Source organism: Pyxicephalus adspersus, chromosome 9, assembly GCF_032062135.1.
Source record: "Pyxicephalus adspersus chromosome 9, UCB_Pads_2.0, whole genome shotgun sequence".
Taxonomy (NCBI): Eukaryota; Metazoa; Chordata; class Amphibia; order Anura; family Pyxicephalidae; genus Pyxicephalus; species Pyxicephalus adspersus.
Window position 1 is genome coordinate 30,428,290 of NC_092866.1, and position 20,745 is coordinate 30,449,034.

Consider the following 20,745-nt stretch of genomic DNA (forward strand, 5'->3'; position numbering starts at 1 on the left):
GGGTCTAAGTGGCAACCAGGTCTTCTCTAGAGCCTCTATTGGCGAGGATGAGGCGCTGCTGGTTACTGCCAGTTTACGGTCCTTGGGCACACCAGGGTGGGCAGGAATATACACAGTACCAAATTATAAAGTAGAAGAATTGCCAAGGAAGTCCAGGGTCAAGGGAGGCAGCAAGCGAGGTCAGGTCACAAGCCAGGGGTCAAATACCAGGGATCCAGGAAATAGACACCAGTTACACAGGGGCCACTGCAGACACAGGGGACGCAGGAGACACTGGAAGCACCAGGAGGCACAGCTGAAATATCCACAGACTGAGAGGAACACTGGACAGCACAAGGGAATTGGCTGGAAACAGCAGACTGGGCAACAAGGGGTTAACAGAGAAGCTGGACAGAGGAAACACTGAATTAAGCAACAGGTGTACAGGAACTAGCTTAACAAAACTAGGGGTTCAGCACTAGTAGCGACATGTTGCACGAACGCTGGTTGCTCTGTCTGAGCTTGCTAAATAGCCAGGGATGGTTAAAAGGCTATTTTCTGATTGGCTGGCAGGCTGGGCGAAACTGATAAAACTTGGAAGAGCAGGTACGCCCAGGGTCAGAATTGCCCCCATGCGCAGGGGAGAGGCTCCTGCTCTTTAGTGAGGAAGAAGTAAATGTGAAAGGAAAAAAAACCTAATTTAATAAATGAGAAGAGTTCCGTTCATAAAAAAGGATGTAAAGTGGAAGCAGCTTCATAGGACATATTTTTTTCTGATGGTTCCCTTATTGCCCAGGGACAATTCTGATTACCCCAAAGTGGGATAAAAAGAAAGGAGTGGCTATTCAATTGGAATCTGCTTATTTTATGCCAAGCATGCCAACACCCACATAAAACAGGATTATTGAGAACCACCAGAGGTAATAGTTGCATGTGCAACACATATATGAGGCTTAATTCAGATAACATTGGCTGATCTGGAGTAGAGTTAGTGTAACAAGAGGAACCATGTATTCAGTCTTTGATAAATTTAGTTATTGAGTTCCACATTTAAAAAATTAAGGCCTCTATTTTTCACAGGTAGTTGTAATATACACAGACTAAGTTTCACCTGTTTCCACCCCTCCCCCCAAACAAAAGATCTTAAGATTTTTATATAGCAATTCTCTACTCTTCAATAATACTGGTAGCATCTGTATATTGTATAAGATTTTTGGGAAAATAATCATTTTATTAAGACTGATGATCTGAACACCCAAATATTGTAGTTTATCTTTACACCATACAAATGGGTATTTGTTACTTCAATTGGGCCTAACACACTTTGTCAAGTAGAGGGATTTCGATTTTTCCTGATTGCTTGAATACCTAGAAATCAAGCCATATTCTGTTAAGAGTTGAAGAATTACCGGCAAACTCTTTTGAGGTTTGGAAGTATAAAGCATCAAATCATGAATGCGGTAATTTTGACCCTCCAAATACGAATACCTATTCCTTCAAAATCTGTGGATGTTTCAGAAAGTCTTTATAGGGGATCTATGTCAAATTTAACAGAAATGGAAACAATGGGCATCCCTGATATGTACCTCTGGTAATGGGAATGTGTGCGGACAAATTTCAACTAATTATAAGTTTTGTTTTCTATAGATGTATTGTATAAATGAGGCAAAGATCTGACCAAATGCCCATCCAGCCAGAATTTGGCATTTTAAAGAAGCCATTCTATCAAACACCTTCTCCGTGTCCAAGCCTAAAAACATTGTCTTTGGGGAACCAGGTCAAGCTGCCGCCACCATCATACCTATTACTAGCTGATAATTAGAAGAGGGTAGGATTTATTAAAGGCAATTAAGTAAGGAAATAGGTCTGTAAGATATTATTAAGGTGGGATTTTTACCCTTCTTTAATATTAAAGTGGTATGCACTTCATTAAAGTTGAGAAGCATATAACTGTTTATAATATTGTTCAAAGGTTTTAGAATTGGAATCTGTGGCCATATAAGAGTCTGAGGTAACAAGGTCTTTACCCTTCAATATATGACATTTGGGAGCCATAGAATTTGTTATTTAAAGATTGGAGGCAGGTTTCTACTCCGGAAATTTGTCCCTACATTACTGCTTTCTACTTTCTCCATAGCAGAATGGGAGAGTCCCAATGTTCCAGGTTGTTATCTAGCCCATGTGGGACCATACACCATACACAGTGACTACCAGGCTATAGAATTTTGGAATATTTATTGAAAAAATACTAAAACCTATGTTTAAAACATTACAACAATGATAATCAAAGTGGGATACTCTTGGACATCGAGTCACTGTTACCTGGTGTGACACCCAATGTAACACGAATATATTATAATACCTGTTTGTTATGTATGTACGATATAAAAATATATACATATGTGTCATTGATTATATACCCTTGGTTATTGAGTCACTATCACTTGACAATATACTCAGCAAAATAGAAATACATGATAACAAGTGTTTGCCATGTATGTATTTCATATTTTTTTCTGTCATATATATTTTGTATATACTTACTTGTGTTATTCACTTTACCAATTCATGACATCTGTATATTACTTCTATGTACAGTACATAATGTTCCTCGCAGATCCCCTGAGGAAGCCGAATGGCGAAACATGTTGGGCTACAAGACATTACCATAAGTCTTGCTGTATTTGTACTCTTTGTACTATTTTGATTCTGTACATTACCACAATTAATTTTAAATGGAACAACTCAGATGCAGTTGAACTGCAGACTTTCAGCTTTAATTCAGTGGGTTGAACAAAAAAAAATGCATAAAAATGTGAGGAACTAAAGCCTTTTTTTTAACACAATCACTTCATTTCAGGGGCTCAAAAGTAATTGAACAAATTAAAAAGCTGAAAATAAAATGTTCATTTCTAATAGTTGTTTGAAAACCCTTTGCTGGCAATGACAGTCTGTAGTCTTGAACTCATGGACATCACCAGATGCTGGGTTTCCTCCTTTTCAATGCTCTGCCAGGCCTTTACTGCAGCGGCTTTCAGTTGCTGTTTGTTTGTGGGCCTTTTTGTCCAAAGTTTTCAACAAGTGAAATGCATGCTCAATTGGGTTCAGATTAGGTGACTGACTTGGCCATTCAAGAATATTCCACTTATTTGCTTTAATAAACTCCAGGGTATCTTTGGCTGTATGTTTTGGGACCATTGTCCATTTGTATTATGAAATGCTTCCCAATCAATTTGACTGCATTTAGCTGGACTTGAACAGACAGTATGTCTCTAAACACCTTAGAATTCATCCAGCTGTTTCTGTCCTGTGTCACATCATCGATAAACACTAGTGTCCCAGTGCCACTGGCAGCCATGCACGCCCAAGCCATCACACTGCCTCCGCCATGTTTTACAGATGATGTGGTATGCTTTGGATCATGAGCTGTTCCACGCCTTCTCCATACTTTTCTTCTTGCCATCATTCTGGTAAAGGTTGATCTTGGTTTCATCTGTCCAAAGAATGATTTTCCAGAACTGTGCTGGCTTTTTTAGATGTTTTTGAGCAAAGTCCAATCTAGCCTTTCTATTCTTAAGGCTTATGAGTGGCTTGCACCTTGCAGTGCACCCTCTGTATTTACTTTCATGCAGTCTTCTCTTTATGGTAGACTTGGATATCGATATGCATACTTCCCGGAGAGTGTTGTTCACTTGGTTGGCTGTTGTGAAGGGGTTTCTCTTCACCATGGAAATGATTCTGCAATCATCCACCGCTGTTGCTTTCCGTGGACTTCCAGGTCTTTTGGCATTGCTAAGTTCACCAGTGCTTTGTTTCCTTCTCATGATGTACCAAACAGTAGATTTTGCCACTCCTAATATTGTAGCGTTTTCTCTGATGGGGTTTTATCCATTTTTGCAGCTTAAGGATGGCTTGTTTCACCTGCATGGGCAGCTCTTTTGTCCGCATGTCTTATATGATGTGAAAAATAACACACACAATATATGTTTTTTTGCCAGAAAAAAAACCTGACTCTCCTTTCTTTCTCAATTTTGTGAATCTAAAATTTGGGTTTGACAAAACTGAGTATTTTGAAAAAAAGAGGTTAGCTAGGTTCCATTCGGTACTTTGCTTTGTCTACACAGGGTATTATGCAAACTAAACTGGTTTAACCTGTACAGAAAGGAATGGTACAGCCTGCCAAAATATTTATTAGAAGAAAATATGATATACAAAAAACTATAATGACCCTGTGGTAAAAAAAAAAAAAACACATTTGCATAAAAAGTATTTTGTTACATTTCTGCTGAGCTTTACCTGCAGTTATTCAGCCTATAAAAGTTAGACAACTGTTACTACCTCCTGTTACACACAAATCTGAAATCAATGGGGCTGGGAAGCAAGTGAAATCTCATTGTTAGTGCTCAGAATAGGAAATAGAAAAATTAGAGGACATAATTTACTTGTCTTTGGGAAGTTTCTGCTAACAAACTTTATGGGATTTAATAAATAATTCTGCACGCATTTCTTGACACTACAAAGTCACATTAAATTGCATATGCAAAATTACCACAGGTTCAATTTTAAGTGTGTGGTGACATTCAAATGAAATAGATAAACACATGGTAAATAGCTGAGGTTTGACTAAGTCGTCACTCTTTAAGTCCAAGTTGAGTCGCAAGTCATTGACACCAAGTCCAAAGTCAAGTCTTAAGTCACCAAGAATTCTTCCAAGTTGAGTCCCAAATCAAGTTACTTCATTCATCAAGTCGTTTGCAAGTGGTACTTAGTTATAATGCCTTCCTCCCTGCTCCCTTCAGTCAAGTCGCAAATAATTTTTTAGGAAACATAAGTCGGTCTCGAGTCCAAGTCCCGCGACTCTAGTTGGAACCTCTGATAAATAGTGTTAAATGAACCACATAAGACCAATATGGTGTCCATGGGGCTTGAGAGGAGAAAAATATTTTAACAAAATGGTTCTATTGATTATTATAAGTAATTCTAGCAATTAATCAATTTCTTAGCATTTCCTCGCCTCTACTTTCTTTGTCACTAATGTCCAATGTGTTGGATGCTAAGAGTAAAAAGTAAAGTGACTTCTTTGATCAAAAGACAGTGCTTGGGTCCAGCGATAGGTTGCTTGACCTTAAGGACTGTTACACAGATAGCAGCTACATCATGCACCATACCTAGCTTACTGGATATATTTCTTAGATGCAAATAAGGAAGAATCAGCAAGGAAACACTGATAAAGTAAGAATTATTAGATTATAGGGAAAAACAATACCTCTGTCCAGAGCGATATGATCTAGAGGCTTTATTTAGAATAAATGTTACAAAGTAAAAGATTAAGAGATAGAGCAAAGTAAAGCACATGTGTGGAGACCCAATGGAATGATAAGAAGGTCTGACTACTAGTCCCGGGGAAGGCCCATTTAAACTAAAATTCTGAACAGATGCCAAGTGGGGCCCCAAAAAGATATATTGTTCTTGTTACATTAAATCAGCATTGTAGAATGAACACGACATTACATCCAAATTTACTACAACTAATGGAGACATAATTCTTACTATTATCTCAACCGACTCCACCAAGGCTTTATGATAACAGTCACCATCACAAACACAAATTCTAAGAATATTTAGAACAAACACTAGCAGTACCAGCGTCCTCTCAAACCACTTTAATAGGAGAACCAGTAATCCATTAGCTAAAAGCATATAATCAACCCAAATCAATAGTAAAATCAATAGAATATAAATAATAATACATTTTCTTCTAGGTTAGGTTAGGTAGGTTAGGAGAGGGTCTCTCCCTCTCTCGGCTAGGGACATTTCATGCATTACAAGTTTTGATAAATTAAAAATTCTAACCAGTTAGTAAAATCCATCCTTCTGGCCTTACTTCAAGCAACAATTTACATTGCTCAAACATTTACAGAACCCAAATTTCAACAGTAATTCCAAAGTTGTCACAAAAAATCCTAAGAAACTACATTGAAATACTAAAAACAATGGATGAAATCCTAGTCGCAGAGAAGAATTCTTTGTTTATTCATTAGTTTAGATGCACAGGCTGAATCTGCATGACAAAGCAGACTGGATAAAGTTTAAACATGTTCTGTGACATTTTTTCTCCAACAAACCCCTAACATTTTGCTTTGTGATAACAGATGTCACCTGCTCTGTAGTTCTTACCTTAATGCTGAATGCCTGTCCAGAAGTACACTTGTATGTGTGTTTGAGTGTGTGTGTGTTACTTCTTTAAACTACAGGGTTTGCAGAAAGAAGAAATGCACAGTCACTCCCCTTAATTAACTAACAAAGTAATCCAGGGCAGAATGATTTCAATCATGTGATCAAGAATTCCTAAACTGTTTTTTTAAACTGCAGCAAAGTAAGATCTCAGAGAAAATACAATTAGAACTGGATTTTTATATTACAGTGGCTCTCAATTTTCTAATGCATAGGCAACAATCTAGTCAATCACAGATATAAAAATTACACAACGTTATTATTTAACAAACACTAAATCAATACGTGCAAGCCATAGGAGTTAGGAGGATAAGTAGCAGCCAGTTGCAGGTAATCAAATGCAATCAATTAAATGATTACTAGTCCAGTAACAACCTCTATAAAAGCAGGCATTTCAGCAGTTTGCTGGTCTGGAGCATTCAAGTATGTGTTAACACAACACCAAGGAGCAAAGACATCAGCAATGATCCTAGAGATGCACTTGTTGCTGACTAGTAAGCTTGGAAGATATAAGGCCAAGTCCAAACAATTTAAAGTCGCTCATCCTACTTTAAGAAAGAATCTTCATAATAGGAGGTTGCCAATCTTCCCAAGAGTGGACAACCCAGCAAATTTACCCCAAGGTCAGGCCATATAATACTCAAACAATTGGGGGAAAAAAGCTACACCTCTGACCTCAGTTACCATGATAAATGTTCATGACAGTACAATTAGAAAAAAAGACTGAACAAGTTTGGCCTGTTTGGAAGGAGTGTAAGAAGAAAAAACCCCTCAAAAGAACACAGCAGCACAGCTAATGTTTGCAAAGGTGCATCCCAATAAATCACAAGACTTTTGAAATAATGTCCTTTGGATGAACGAGGCTAAAGTGGAGATGCCCTTATGCATAGTTTCACATTGGGATACATGTAGAATGTGCACTTGTGCTTATCAGAATAACAGGTAGAAATATGCACAATTTGTTTCAGCTCATGTTTCTACACCCAAAGTAATTTTTTCAGTTTTACTTTACAGAAATGTTAGTGTTACACGAGAATGAGCAAAGAATGGCACAATGGAGCATCTAAAAACGTTTACAAGCAGAAGTTGCATTGCAACACATTTCTTTAGAGCGTGGCCAGAGGCTTTTAAAATAAACAAATATTTAGACAAGATTGTGTGTTTGAGCATTAGTAATCTGGAACTGTTAAAGAAATGCAAACTTTAACAAATTAGGTTGCAGTTAGGGATGACATTTAGTTAAAGCCTCTATATTTCCTATACAAAAACAAAGTCCGATATACAGGAGTAAATAAGCAACTCTTTAAGGCCTTTAAGTTGCCAACTTCAAAGGTTAAAGTACTACATAAAAACTGCAGCACTAATTACTAGCACCACATGTAATACAGTGTTTTAAAGGTGGTTATGACAAATCTGGCAAAGATAACTTATTCATCATTGGTGCTCAAAATAGAAAATAGAATAATTAGGTAAAGAATTAGGACATAATTTACTTGTCTTTAGAAACTTTTAAAGTTACTGCTAAGAAAGCACATTTCAGGGGATGATAATAGGTTACCAGAGTGGTAATACTGTATACATGTGACTAACAGTAGTAACATCAATTTTTATAAACAAAACTGATATTGTAAATATTATGGCTGCCACACTTCATATACATTTACTTTGGTTGTGCATCTTGTGCGGCAATGTCAGAATTTTTTCTATAGTTATGTCTCTGTCACCCTCTTGTGGAATACCACAAAACTACATACCTGTAACAAATGGGGGGAAAAAAGCCTTTCTTTTTGAACATTTAACTTTAGATCTTGTATCTCTAGACCCTCTAGGAAACAGAGCAGTTTTACATTTTCACTATGGCACTCTATATTCAGCAATAATTTGGTAATTATTTAAAATACCAAGTACAAAATATTATTTCATTTGTATAAAATATAAACTTACCTGTGAACTTTGAACAAAAAGGAGTTACTAAAAAACAAAAAAATCTTTTCTTCTAATTTGTCAGCTTTAATAATAAATTTAAATTAATTACAAAGTATACAATTTGTTCTAAATTATAATAATTTAAAATGAGACTAAAATGACAAAATATAGAACTCCTGTAAGAAATCTTACTGCACCAGCTCCAGTCAATAAATATTCACAAAGAGTCAAATACCTGGGTGGTTCCCGGCATGAGAAAGCAGTAAATGCAACCTTACTGCCAGTGTGAATTAAGCCTAGCTTCAGATGTCGCCTACTAGTGCTATATCTAGTTAAAGCAAAACTTTTGAGGAATATTGTTTTTCACCAAGGAGAGTCACCCAATCTTAAAGATAGAGTTTACTCAAGTATGCCCAGCCTGAACCAATAATATAGAAGCAGGAAGTGAGAGAGAGAGGAAAAAAGACAGGCTTTTGTGGGGCAGAACTTTTTCTTATAAATATTATTTTGATATACATTCTAAAAATCAAACAGGGAACCCCTATGCTAGCCCTAGGCTAACATAGGTACACTGTACTAGAGAACATAGAGTAGTAGTAGCATGTCACAACAATATTTGTTTACAGCAATAAACTTGTAACCCACCCGACACATTTCGCCCCCGCAGGGCTTCTTCAGGGCATTGGGAGACCTTGCGGGTTAGAATGGTATACAATATCATCCATCTGATATACTATAAAAAGGAGTATGCAATAAATCAAGTGAATAATCATAAAGAGCTTACTTGGTGATATTGCTGAAACTTTTAACCAGGTAAAGACAATCTGATGCCAATTACTACTCAGGAATACACTACAATCAAAATTGCACTATTATTCTACCAAAGAAATGTTAATGAAAATATTCAGAGGAAATAAGCCAGTGATAATGGAAGGTGTTCCAGTACAGATTTATGCAGATCTCCCAGCATTTACCCTACAACACAGTAGAGCTCTGAAACCTTTACTGCAAACTCTTATTTCCAATGGGATAAAATACCGCTGGGCATATCCACTTTCAACATCAAGGCAAGACACATTCTTTTACTACCTTTGATGAAGGCAAACAACCGTTACATAAACTTGAACTAAACCCTAATATAGAAACACAATCTCAGCCAGCGGCAGTTGATCAAATCTCATTATACCCATTGTGGCAAAAGACTAATCAAAGTTCAAAAAAGGCTTTTAAATCAACCTAGGTTGAAGTTATTATGGCGAGATATATTCCTAAAATTGTCTAATGATTCTTGATTGAGTTGAAATTGAATTTTGCAGGTTCTGAGGCTTATTAATTATATGTGCAACACTTCACAACAAAAGGTAAAACTAGGGTCTATGGCCTAAAATAAAAATGTAGTGGAAGTTCCTTCTTGACTGGAAGGATGTTATAACTTAGAAGCTTATTTTTACCTATAAAAAGATTGGTGTTAATAAACTTTCAGAAAACTAATCCTCTAAAAGATTTTTCTAGGGCTTAACGTTTATTTATTATCCTTGCTAATTCTTGGTTACTTATTTGAGGGGACCTGAGAGGCCAAGCTTAATATTTAATGCCATAATGACTTCAAATGCAATTAATATTTCATACCAACTAGAATGCAAATTACCTTGGTAGGTAATGGTTATTAATAGCAGGTCCAAGGAGCCGAGAGGGCAACACATGACCTACCTCTATTGGAGAGTATTAGGTAGGGAGCAGCTCATATTGCAGCCCCTTGCTAATCCCTTCTTAGGATTTGGTACAAAGGTATGTCTATAAGGTTCAGGGTTCCTAGGTCATGCATGTATATTCAGTTTCAGTGGGGAGACTGGGTGAAGTGCATTGCTAGGGTCCCCATGAAATCATCTAAAAAAAAAAATGGAAAAATTGACTTGTGTTTTTTTAAGTTGCTTGATGTCTTAGTCTTACGTTTTGGTGTTTTGTATAAAGTTTTAGTCCTAAGTCCTGGTGTTGTTATCCTACTGTTTCTTCCCCTTCTAAATAGGTATTTATTTGAAACTAGGTCATTAACCGTTTTGCTTTTAATGTTTTTTGAATGACGAGAATCACAGAGAAGATACAAACAACACAGCAGTCCATCTCTGTTATGATGCATAATGTTCAAGGGTTTAACTCTTCTATCAAGCGAACAAAGGCATTTCAGTATTATAACTCCCTTAAAATTGATATATTAGCACTACAAGAAACTAATTTTTCTGCCAATTCCATACCACAATTTTTCCATAAAAGATTTCCCATAAGTTTTCATGTGAATTCTGATAGGAAGAAAGGTGGGCTAATGTTGTGTTTTGCTAAACAACCTAATTACTCCCCCCTGGATGTGATGCAGGATCCTAAGGGGAGATATCTTTTAGTAAGAGGTGATATAGCAGGACAGAAAATAACTGGTATAACATATTATGCTCCTAATGAAGACCAGATTCATGTCTGAAAGTTGTTGGGTGATTGGTGCTATTATTGATGGAGTTTAGATCCTAGAGAAGTTGTATTTGGTGGAACATTAGGCTGACTCCCATTTGTATGCTCTTTTTTTGCATAAAGGCCCATTTATCTCCCTGTAGCTTTTTATCTTTCTTGTTTAAAATACTTGTATTACATTTTTCAAGGTGTTCCTTAAGACCTCTCTCCAAACTGAGGTGAATTTAAAATTTGACTGTATCTGAAGATTTTGGGTTTCCCTATCAATTTGAGACATTTTTATAGTACGTAATGAGAATTTTCATCAGTTCCTCTGAGCATCTGTTCCCTGCGCATTTCCTATCACTTTTTTTTTTCATTTATATTGAAGGAATTGTACTTGAACAAAAATACATACAGTAGCTCAATAATAAGAAAAAAAAAACTTTTACAATGAAAGAAAATGTTTACTATACACCACTGAACAGGAAACAGGTGTTAACAGTTACTTTAGCAGAAAACAATAGAATTAAAGTTTCAATATTTCAAATCTTGTAATAGTTAACTAGGATGAATTGTTGTTATCATCCTCTAGGGTCACCGGGGATCATTAGCCTTCATTCTTAGAATATATTATTGTCACGCTTGGGGAGACATGGCAACTAGGGGGTGCTATGGCTTGCACAGAAGTGGTGTGAGCCCTGAGAAGGGCCAAGGCGCAGAGTCTAAGCAGTAACCAGGTCTTCTCCAGTGCCTCTAGTGGTGAGGATTATTTGCTGCTGGTTACTGCCAGGTTTTCGGTCCTTGGGCACACCAGGGTGGGCAGGCAGATACACGGTACCAAATCAAGGCAGTCAAGCAAACAAGAGAGGTCAGGTCACAAGCCAGGAGTCAAGTACCAGGGTTTCAGGAAATAGACACCAGTGGCACGGGGGCCACTGCAGACACAGGGAACACAGGAGACACTGGAAGAGAAAGGAGCCACAGGTGACACACTGCAACAGCACAAAGGAATGGGCTGAAAACAACAGACTGGGCAACAAGGGGTTAACACATGAGCTGGACAGAGGAAGCACTGAATTAAACAACAGGTGTACAGGAACTAACTCAACAGAACTAGGGGCTCGGCCCTAGTGGGGACTAGTTGCACGAACGCAGAGTGCTGTGTGTGAGCTAGCTAACAAGCCAGGGATGCTTAAGAGGCTATTTTCTGATTGGTCGGCTAAACTGATAAGGCTTGCTAGAATAGGTCCAGAGTCAGAACTGCCTGCATGCGTGGGAAAGAGGCATCTGTGCTTTAGTGAGAAAGAGGTAAGTGTGTCAACCATGATGTATGTTTAAAGGTAAGTCTTATCTTTTATTTAATTGGTTGGGACCGAGTCTCTATAAATGACTCCCAAATTTCAAGGAATTTTGGAACTTTAGCTTCTTTATCTAAGGAGGCTTCTATCCACGCCACATGGAATACATCAGCTAAATTTTCTTTGAAAAGCCCCAGAGTAGGGATAATGGTACATAGATTACTAGATGGGATGGAAACAAAGTTAGCCACCCTTCACCAAAACTGTTTAATTTTCGGAGAATCCCATAGAGCATGATACAAATCTGCCTGTTCCTGGGTGCATTTAAAACAATGTGGGGTGGTGCAATAGCCCATAGGATAAGCTTGGTGAAGGGATACATATACTCGATGAAATAGTTTAAGTGTCATTTCCCTGTACATAGCAGATGGCAGCAACGTCCACTCTCTAGAGAAATCAGTAAAATTGTCAGCTTCTGATTTCTCAGGATAGTAATCAGACCATCATGTTAGGCCTACTCCCCTCTTGGTATAGTCTAAAGTCAGTCTGATCTTGTTGTAGATTTTGGTAATAGCTTTTTTTTCCCATCATCTAGGGGATTTTTCTAATCCTTAGCAGCTAATGATTTTAGTACAGTTGAAGTATATGATTGTAGCTGCATAAAAACATATAGACAGGTGTTCCTAAGAAAGGGTTTTCAGCTGCTGCCTCCTCTAAGTGAAGAGGACGCTTTGTCTCCATTCACAAAGAACCTAATTTTTATGGTAAAGAATGTAGGCCATTTCTGTACTAAGGAAGAATAAGCTAAATGGGGTATATCCTGATTGCCCCAGAGTACAAAAAAAAGGCATGAGTGGCTATTCAGAAAGTGGTGTACCTAATTTTGTGCCATATTTGCCAACAAGAGTATAAAATAGGGTTTCTCAGGAAGTAGGTCTTGGAGGATGTATTTCAGATTTAAATTGGGAGTAATTTGTTGATCTGGGGAAAGGTCTGCATATACACGTGTTGTGTATACTATCTTTTATGTAACGTAAGATGGACGCTGCATTATATAACTCAATATCAGGGAAATTCAAGCCCCAATTTTGAGTTGGTTGCTGGAGAATCTGGGGACAAAGCCTTGCTCTTTTACTACCCCATATGAACTTATGAGAAATTTTGTAAATGGTCTGGAGTTCAGACTTTTTTACCACTAAGGGTAAAGTCTAAAGAATGTATAATGGCTTTGGGAAAACAATCATTTTGATCAAACTAATTCCACCTAGGTAAGAGATAATTAGGTTAGACCAGCTACGGAGTTGGTCATTTACATTTGAAAATTCGGCAGTATATTTAGAGAATACAATTTATGTGGATTCTTAGCAATTTGAACTTCCAAATACTGAATCTTTTTCTTGCATCATACGAATGGATAACATCCACACCATGCTAGTCTTACGTATTTGGTCAGGTATAATTGATAACTGACCAACGTTGATAAATATCTTGGTGGACTGATTGTGGTAAATGATTTGTACATAGTTGGAGAAGGTTTGACCAAAAGGTCTGGTATATGATATAGCAGTCAGTAGTGGCCATTTGAGTTTGTCAAAAGCCTTTTTTGCATCTAGGCTCAGCAGCATGCGTTTAGTGTTAGGAAGCCGATTGGCTTGTACTGTTGCTGTTCAGACAAAACCAAGTAGATGTTTGGATAAAAAGGAGGAGAGAAAAGTCTGCATTCTGTTTGCCATGAGCTTTGCGAGAATTTTGTAACCACAATTTAGTAGTGATATGTCTAAAGGAGGCAAATAAATCTGGGTTTTACACTCGGTTTGGGGATCAGTGTGGTATTTGCTTCATTAAACCTGAGTATGGGGCATGGTGGAACAAAATGTGGGTATAAACTTCAGTGAGGAGGGGGCTAATTTCTTGTGCTAAAAGTTTGTAATATTCTGCAGAGAATCCATTTGGGCCCGAAGTTTTACTAGTTGCCAAGGATCCTGTTGTGCGAAAGGACTTCTGATTCTAAAACTGGGGCATTTAGAAATTGTCTGCGCACAGAGGAGAGTTTGGGTAATTTGGCTTTGTCTAGTAGGTTTTAAACTTTAAAAATGAAGAGAAGAAAGCTGGGGATTTTTAGGCAAAATAATAATGACTGTATTGAATAACTTTCACAAAATTGAACATGAAACGTAATACAGTATAATGCAGTGTGTGGTCATGCCTATTTAATTCTCATAAGCATAAAGACCAATAACTAAACAAAGATTATCCCTGACTGGGTAGCAATAGTAGTAGGTAAGTTGTGTCTCTTGTACCGACGCCTTTCACCTGGTAGGCTTCCTCAGGGGATTGGATGAGTCTTGCAAAATTTTGTTACCCCGTGTCATGGATTGTTTGGTATCCGTGGTAGTAAAAGGCAGAGGTAGAACAAAAGTGGAATAGATCCACAAGTGTCTATATTTGGTTAGAAAGAAGGTGGAAAAAGACGCTTATGCGGCGTAATGCTTTTGTGGCAGTAGCAGGCTTGCTTGTCTTATCTTCTATAACTAACTTTTGTCTAGTAGGTGCAAAAGTAGGTCAGGTTTGGATTCTTGGGCTGTGTATAGTTTGATATTTTTCAAAGGCCAACAAGATCTCTGAATGGAAGATCTTTTACCCATAGTATATGGCGTTTAGGGCCAAGTGGGTTAGCTAAGCGAGACAATGAGGTGCCAATTTTGTTACCCCAAAAGTAAATTTATGTTTGGTATACAGAGCGGAAGTTTTAATTTGAGTAGTTATATGGAGAAAATATCTGTATGGTGACTTGTTCCTGGAGGGAATTAAATTTTTTTGTAATATTCTCTATTCTGCTGCGCTGTGTATGTCATGATATCACTCCACATCATGGCCTTCATGGTACGCCACAGTAGAATAGATTATATAATAATAGATTATATAATAATAATATAATATTCCAGTGAGATAGATTGTCATCCAATCCATTTACCCAATGAAACTGGAGATAGGCCCTGAATAAGGAGGATCTGCTTAGAAAGGTGGAAAATCTCCACAAAAGCTTTTTCGGAATTGGCGTTTGTAGTTGTAATTTAAACAATAAGGAGGTGTGATGAGAAAGTGTACAATTGCCAAATAAGACTTTTGATACCCCAGGAAGTAACCCTTCCATCCAGGGCTGTGGAGTCAGAGACAATTTAGGGTACCTGGAGTGGGAGTCGATAAAAATGTGCCGACTGCGACTCCTGATAAATTTAAATTGTAATAAAAAAAAATACAGCAAGTTCAAATGTCCTATTTAACAAACAATAGTCATAATTAAGCCCAGTGCATAGTTGTATTTCTACTAGTGTGAAGTTCAGCTCAGCTACTATACAACCTGACATTCACATTATTGTAATCTGGATTATGTATATTACAAAAAGTGTTTTCATTTTGTTTCAGATATAATGTGTTTAACAAGTTCATTTGAATGTAAAGAAGTATAACGATATAGGTGTAGGTGAGTGCTATGGCCTGATGTGTGTTCAGATGTCCTGTCTGCACTCTCCATATATGCTTGAACTTTAACAGCATTTTGCACACCACCTAATACTAGGAAGTTAGCTAGGTGGCCACCCTGGCCCTGGAGCCTACCACTGCCCTGTCTTCAACAGAAGATCAGCAAACAAACATAAAGGGAGCAGCGTCTGCTCAACTTCCTCTATCTGTTAAAAGAGCTTAGAAGAACTTGGAGAACCAGCTTCAACAGTAAGTGTTTATGTTTATTTTAAAACTACATGACTGCTTGTGTGTACTATGATGGAAGGCTGTGTGCATGTTTGTGGATAAAACTGCAGGGCATGTGTATGTTTGTGTGTATGGTGCAGGAATGTATGAATGTTTGTGTATAGTGCAAATTGTGTGCATATTTCTGAGTAAAATGTAGGACTCTATTTTGTTTGTATAGTATATATGTTTGTGCATGTTTTTCTGTATAGGACAAATTATGTCTAAGTTTAGTGCAGGGCTATAGCTTATTTATGTGTATAGTTGTATGTATGTTCGTAATAGTGCAGGACTATGTGTATGTTTGTATTTAAATCAAAGAATATGCTAGTTATAGTATAACATATTTTATATTTATATTTTAGTGAAAGTTGCACCCCATTCACAATGGCAAAAAGTCTGTCAACAAACACTCTGCTGTTTATGAGCACTTTACATTATCAATTGATGGGAAACATAACGTGTGCCAATGTATTTTTGAAGATGATGGTGAAAAACAATGTGATGCAAAAATTAGCAGTTTCAGTGGGTCTAAAAAAAATGTACCCACAAGAGCATCAAATTTGAAAAGACACTTTTAAAAAGACAGCATTTTGATTGTAAAGTGTTAGAAGCTGTGAATGAGAAAGATATCAATGAAAATATTCCATCTACTTCTGGGATAAAAAATGTTCTGGGTAAAAAGTTACCATAACAATGATAGCAGAAAAATTCAAAAAACACGTTATTGAATGGTAGTAAAGAATAGTGTACCACTATCCTTCTTTTCTCAGCCAGCCTTTTTAGGTCTAAATGGAGAAATGGCTAAAAAAAACTTGGTGTTTCCCTGGAAAGAGAAAGTATAAGGAAACTTATAATTGAAAAGGTCAAATGTTAAAAGGAAGAACCACGAAAAGGTCTGAAGGCACATTTTATCTTCATAAAAACGGATGCATGCACACGTCACAGAGTCAATTATTTTGCTAACAATGTTAGATTTGTTGATGAAAATAATAAAACAATAACGCAAACCATTGGAGTAAAGGACACCCAGGCACATCACACCAGTGACTATCTTCAGAAATTAGTGGAGGATGTTCTAGAAGAATTTGAAATTAAAAAGGAACAGATTCTATGTATTGCAACAGATAATGCTTTTATTATGTTGAGCATAATTGAGAAAATGAAGAAAGTAGATGAAGAAAGTGACAGACAGATATTAAAGTCAAACAGTTCTGCAAGTATTGGAGAAAGTTAAAGCAAAGAGAATAGTGAAATTTTGGATAACATTGTTGAAGAAGCATCTAAGCGTATTACTATTCAACATATGCGATGTGTTGTTCATACTCTGCAACTTGCAATCAGGGATGGATTGGAAGATCATCATGCAGCTACTCTAATTGGAAAATTGATGCCATTTTGAAAAGACTTGCAGGAAAAGGAGCCATTTTGGATTAAACAACATGCTGAGGAAGCACTTTTTTGATGGTAAAGTGTTTGCTTGAATTAAAAGACATTCTTGAAGAACTGGACAATGAAAATGTTTTATTAACTGAAGGCCAGTGGACACACGTAAAAGCACTGGAAAATCTACTTTCTAATCCTTTTACTGTCACCAGGAGTTTGTAATCTGAAGATATAACACCTGGTAAATTCTTCTTGGAAGAGCTTGATATATTGCCTGAACAACAGCGGAGGGTAATAGCTGACGGCATTGTATCTTTAATGAAGAAGAGAGAGAATCTCTTACTGGATAATCAAATCTTGCTAGCTGCTATTTAATGTTGACCTGACTGATACTGCAAAAAAGGCCCTCTATGATGTAGCTGTTCACATGAAGGGATTACAAATAAAACACCACCACTGCATGAAGCTACGGTATTAGCACTGGTAACTTAGGATCATCCTCTTCAAATGAAGATTATACTTTGATTCCTACTTGGACAAAATGGAACTTTCAACAGTAAAGCGACGTCGCATATGCGTGAAAGACAAAAAACAACCAGAAAATGACCAAATAGATTCCAGCAGGAGTTTTTTAAAGAATTAAAAGAAGTAGAAACGTACGATCGCAACATTCAAAGACACGAATTTCAGATGAGACTGGTCCTTCTCATTACCTATCGCAGGAGGGTGTGAAAGAGTCATCATGGAGGTTTAAAGTGTGATCTGTTACAATCAAAAGTAGACCACCAAAACAACCATGGTTGTCCTAGTGAGCCGCCTTTGGTCATGGGGACACGAGGTGATATGCCCAGAAGATAGAAGGAATGGCTCAGGGCCCAAGTGGTATCCATAGAAACCTTGGACTTCATGTACAAGGGTATTGATTTGTAAACACCAGTAAATAAAGCTAACAATAAAATAACATATAGCATCAAGTACATCCCTATTTTATAATTAAATTTGAATCTTCCACCCAAAGAGGGGCATAAAGCATAACAAGTTGCAATTTTAGTAACTTAGTTCTGAAACATTAACAGTGAATAGGGCAGTAACATAAAAAGGCATGTATAAGGCACTGTAAGAAAAGGATATATATAGTCTTTTGATACAACATGGTCTTGTTGAAGGCATTTCTGCTGGTTGAAGGACGTCCAAAGCCTCCACTGGGTCATCAAATATTTTTTGTTTACCCTGCCATTGAACCTTTAGTTTGGCTGGATACAACAAGGAAAGAACGGACTCCCATCTCCACCAGACACTTACATATCAGGGCATAGCTCTTCCTCTTTTGAGTGAATGCTGCAGAATAATCCTGAAACATGAGGATTTTATTTCCCTCAATGTGGAAATTTCGTATCTTTCTGTAAGAATGGATTCCTTATCTGCCTAGTGAAAGTATTTGACGATAACAGGGTAAGGACGTTGGTTGGTGCTAGGGTGATCTGGGCCGATGCTGGTGCTAAACCACCAGGGATATGCTGTCTGTTTCTTCTGGTTGTATGCCGGCTCAGTACCCTAAGGAAAATTTGTGTGCCTGTGCTGCTGAGCTGTAGGACGCCTGCAGCCAATATGGCCACCACTCACCACAAAGCCTGGACAAGTGGCACCCACTCCTGGTGTTGTACAGGACAGACCTCCACAGTCTGATGCTCTCTCACCACTTGTTAACCTCTGTGGACGTCCGCATGAGACCTCACAGCTGCGGGTATTCGGATGCCCCAGGTCTGTGTAGCAGGGGTAAGATGCACCGTATAGCTTCAACCCCAAAGGACTTCCCCATTCCTTTTTAATACTTTCAATATTTCGAACTCAGTCCATATGGGTTGCATTTCTTAGCAATGTATTTATGAAATTATTTACTACGCCAATAAAAAAAACTTTTTTTCAAGTTAGATATTTAGATTTGAGATTTGTCCTCAATTTGGGGCATAAAATCATACCATTTTTCACCTAGTATATTCATGGTTGAATTTGAAGATTATTATTCGTATTTGACTAAAGAGAGGGAGATCTGGGAAACAAGGCTTTCAATGAACTAGCCTTATAGGAAATTAACAAACAAATAAATGAGTTACCTCCCCTCCCAATCTTTTACACAAGAGGAAAACCCCCTACAGTCAGTGGACTTGCGGGGGACAAAGCGTTGGATTTATTCCAACGCATAGCTGCCAATGCGGACAGTGTCATTACTTAGCTGTCTGCCGGGGCAGCATCTGTGTCATTCGTATAATCTGCAGCAGTGTCCTGCGGATCACCACCCCCCTACACAGAGACGACACCTTCTGCACCAGCCTTATCTGAGAGGGGAGTGGCATGCTGCTGACGTTATGGGGAATCCATATTTATGTAATTTATGGAAAATATGGTAATTTCATCAATACATTATCAACATGACACACTATAGATCATCATCATCTATTATTAATACAATGTGGTGCAACAAGTTAGGCTTAGTTTACATTTGCAATAAAAAAAAAAAAACAGGGCCAAATACCCCTCTTAAGTGACTTGGTAACTGCTAGGCACCTGGAATTGGTAACAGGCGGTAAGTGCCTTTTTTTTTTTACGCCTAGCAGTTTTTCAGCAGCAGTGGTTCCTGGTGAGAGGAAAGTGAGGAATAAACGCCGCAAATGCAACCTTACTGCCAATTTGAATTCAGCCTAACTTCAGATGTCACCTCATTACGTCTGGGTAACACAAACATTTTGTGGGGAAAAAAAATCACCGGATCTGTCTACAAACTGAGCCCAGCGAGTCCCAAGCTTGCTCAGCTTCCCTCTTTTTTCCCCAAAGTTTACCATTCCATCAAATGCTGATCTCATTGGGCATGTGTGAGATTGAGCACTTTTTTTACATTATAGGATAGCCCCAGATGTGCAAAAGGAGGAGGATGTGACACAAATATCCCAGTAGGCTGCGGATTTTCCTTGTAGGCTTTACCACAAGGGCAGTAAAGATGAAAGGGGAGGGGTCCTCCCAAAAAAAATATCAAAAAAGAGGAATGTCACCCTTTATATTAATGTGTAAAATGTAGTGATGCAGTAATGCAACCAATGACCCCCCCCCCCCCCCCCCCCCCCCCCCCCGCAATCACTGCCCATAATGTATGGGCAAAAAAAAAACGCCCGTGAAATTTATCCACACGCAGTGTGATAGCTATGTGTGTACAGTCTGCTTGTCACATTCTGCAGCCTAACAACCCACAGTGTTCAATCTTTCAGATTTCCTAAATTGTTGGGTTGTAATGACTTGAAAAATTTGGGGTACAAAAGGGGACTCTCATAGCTACTAACAACCAAATTTTCTTTTTTTTAATTAAAAACTTGTGGAAATTGAACATTTTGGTTGCTGTTTCATAAAAAAGTACACCTAGGAGCCCAAAATTGAAAATGCAAATTAAGGACACTCAGGGCCATTTTTATAGCAAGGAGCATTGGGGTGGGGCCCCAAATTTTTTTACCTACCTTTCACAAAACTATATTTGTAATACTATGCTGTCCTTTCTATTTCTGTTCTTTGGGGGAGGTGCAGGAAACTGAAAATGTAGGTGCAAGTGGAGAGCAGATGTATAAACCCCCCTAAAACATAAACCTCTGTCCATCAAACTGTCTGCTTCCCTACCTTGAACCCTAATTTCTCTAGAACAGAGAGGTGCAGGTAAACAAAAATATAGGTATAAGTGTAGGACAGC

At 37.8% G+C, this 20,745-nt stretch overlaps 1 protein-coding gene and 1 long non-coding RNA gene across 6 annotated transcripts in view; one reads left to right on the forward strand and one right to left on the reverse strand.

Annotated features, from left to right (window-relative positions):
• PC (pyruvate carboxylase) overlaps positions 1-20,745 on the reverse strand; it is a 318,614-nt gene that overhangs the window by 286,292 nt on the left and 11,577 nt on the right. For 2 of the 4 annotated variants that reach the window (XM_072423072.1, XM_072423068.1), the window contains exon 1: positions 6,157-6,820. The exons of the other annotated variants lie outside the window; for them this stretch is intronic. The gene's annotated coding sequence lies outside the window, so the exon portion shown is untranslated. Of the gene's footprint in view, positions 1-6,156; positions 6,821-20,745 lie in introns of those variants that run through there. 4 annotated transcript variants of the gene reach the window in all.
• The window catches only part of LOC140338738 (uncharacterized), a 46,858-nt gene that overhangs the window by 8,193 nt on the left and 17,920 nt on the right, over positions 1-20,745 (forward strand). For both annotated transcript variants that reach the window (XR_011922309.1, XR_011922308.1), the window contains exon 2: positions 15,306-15,611. This is a non-coding gene — a long non-coding RNA (uncharacterized lncRNA). The remainder of the gene's footprint in view (positions 1-15,305; positions 15,612-20,745) is intronic.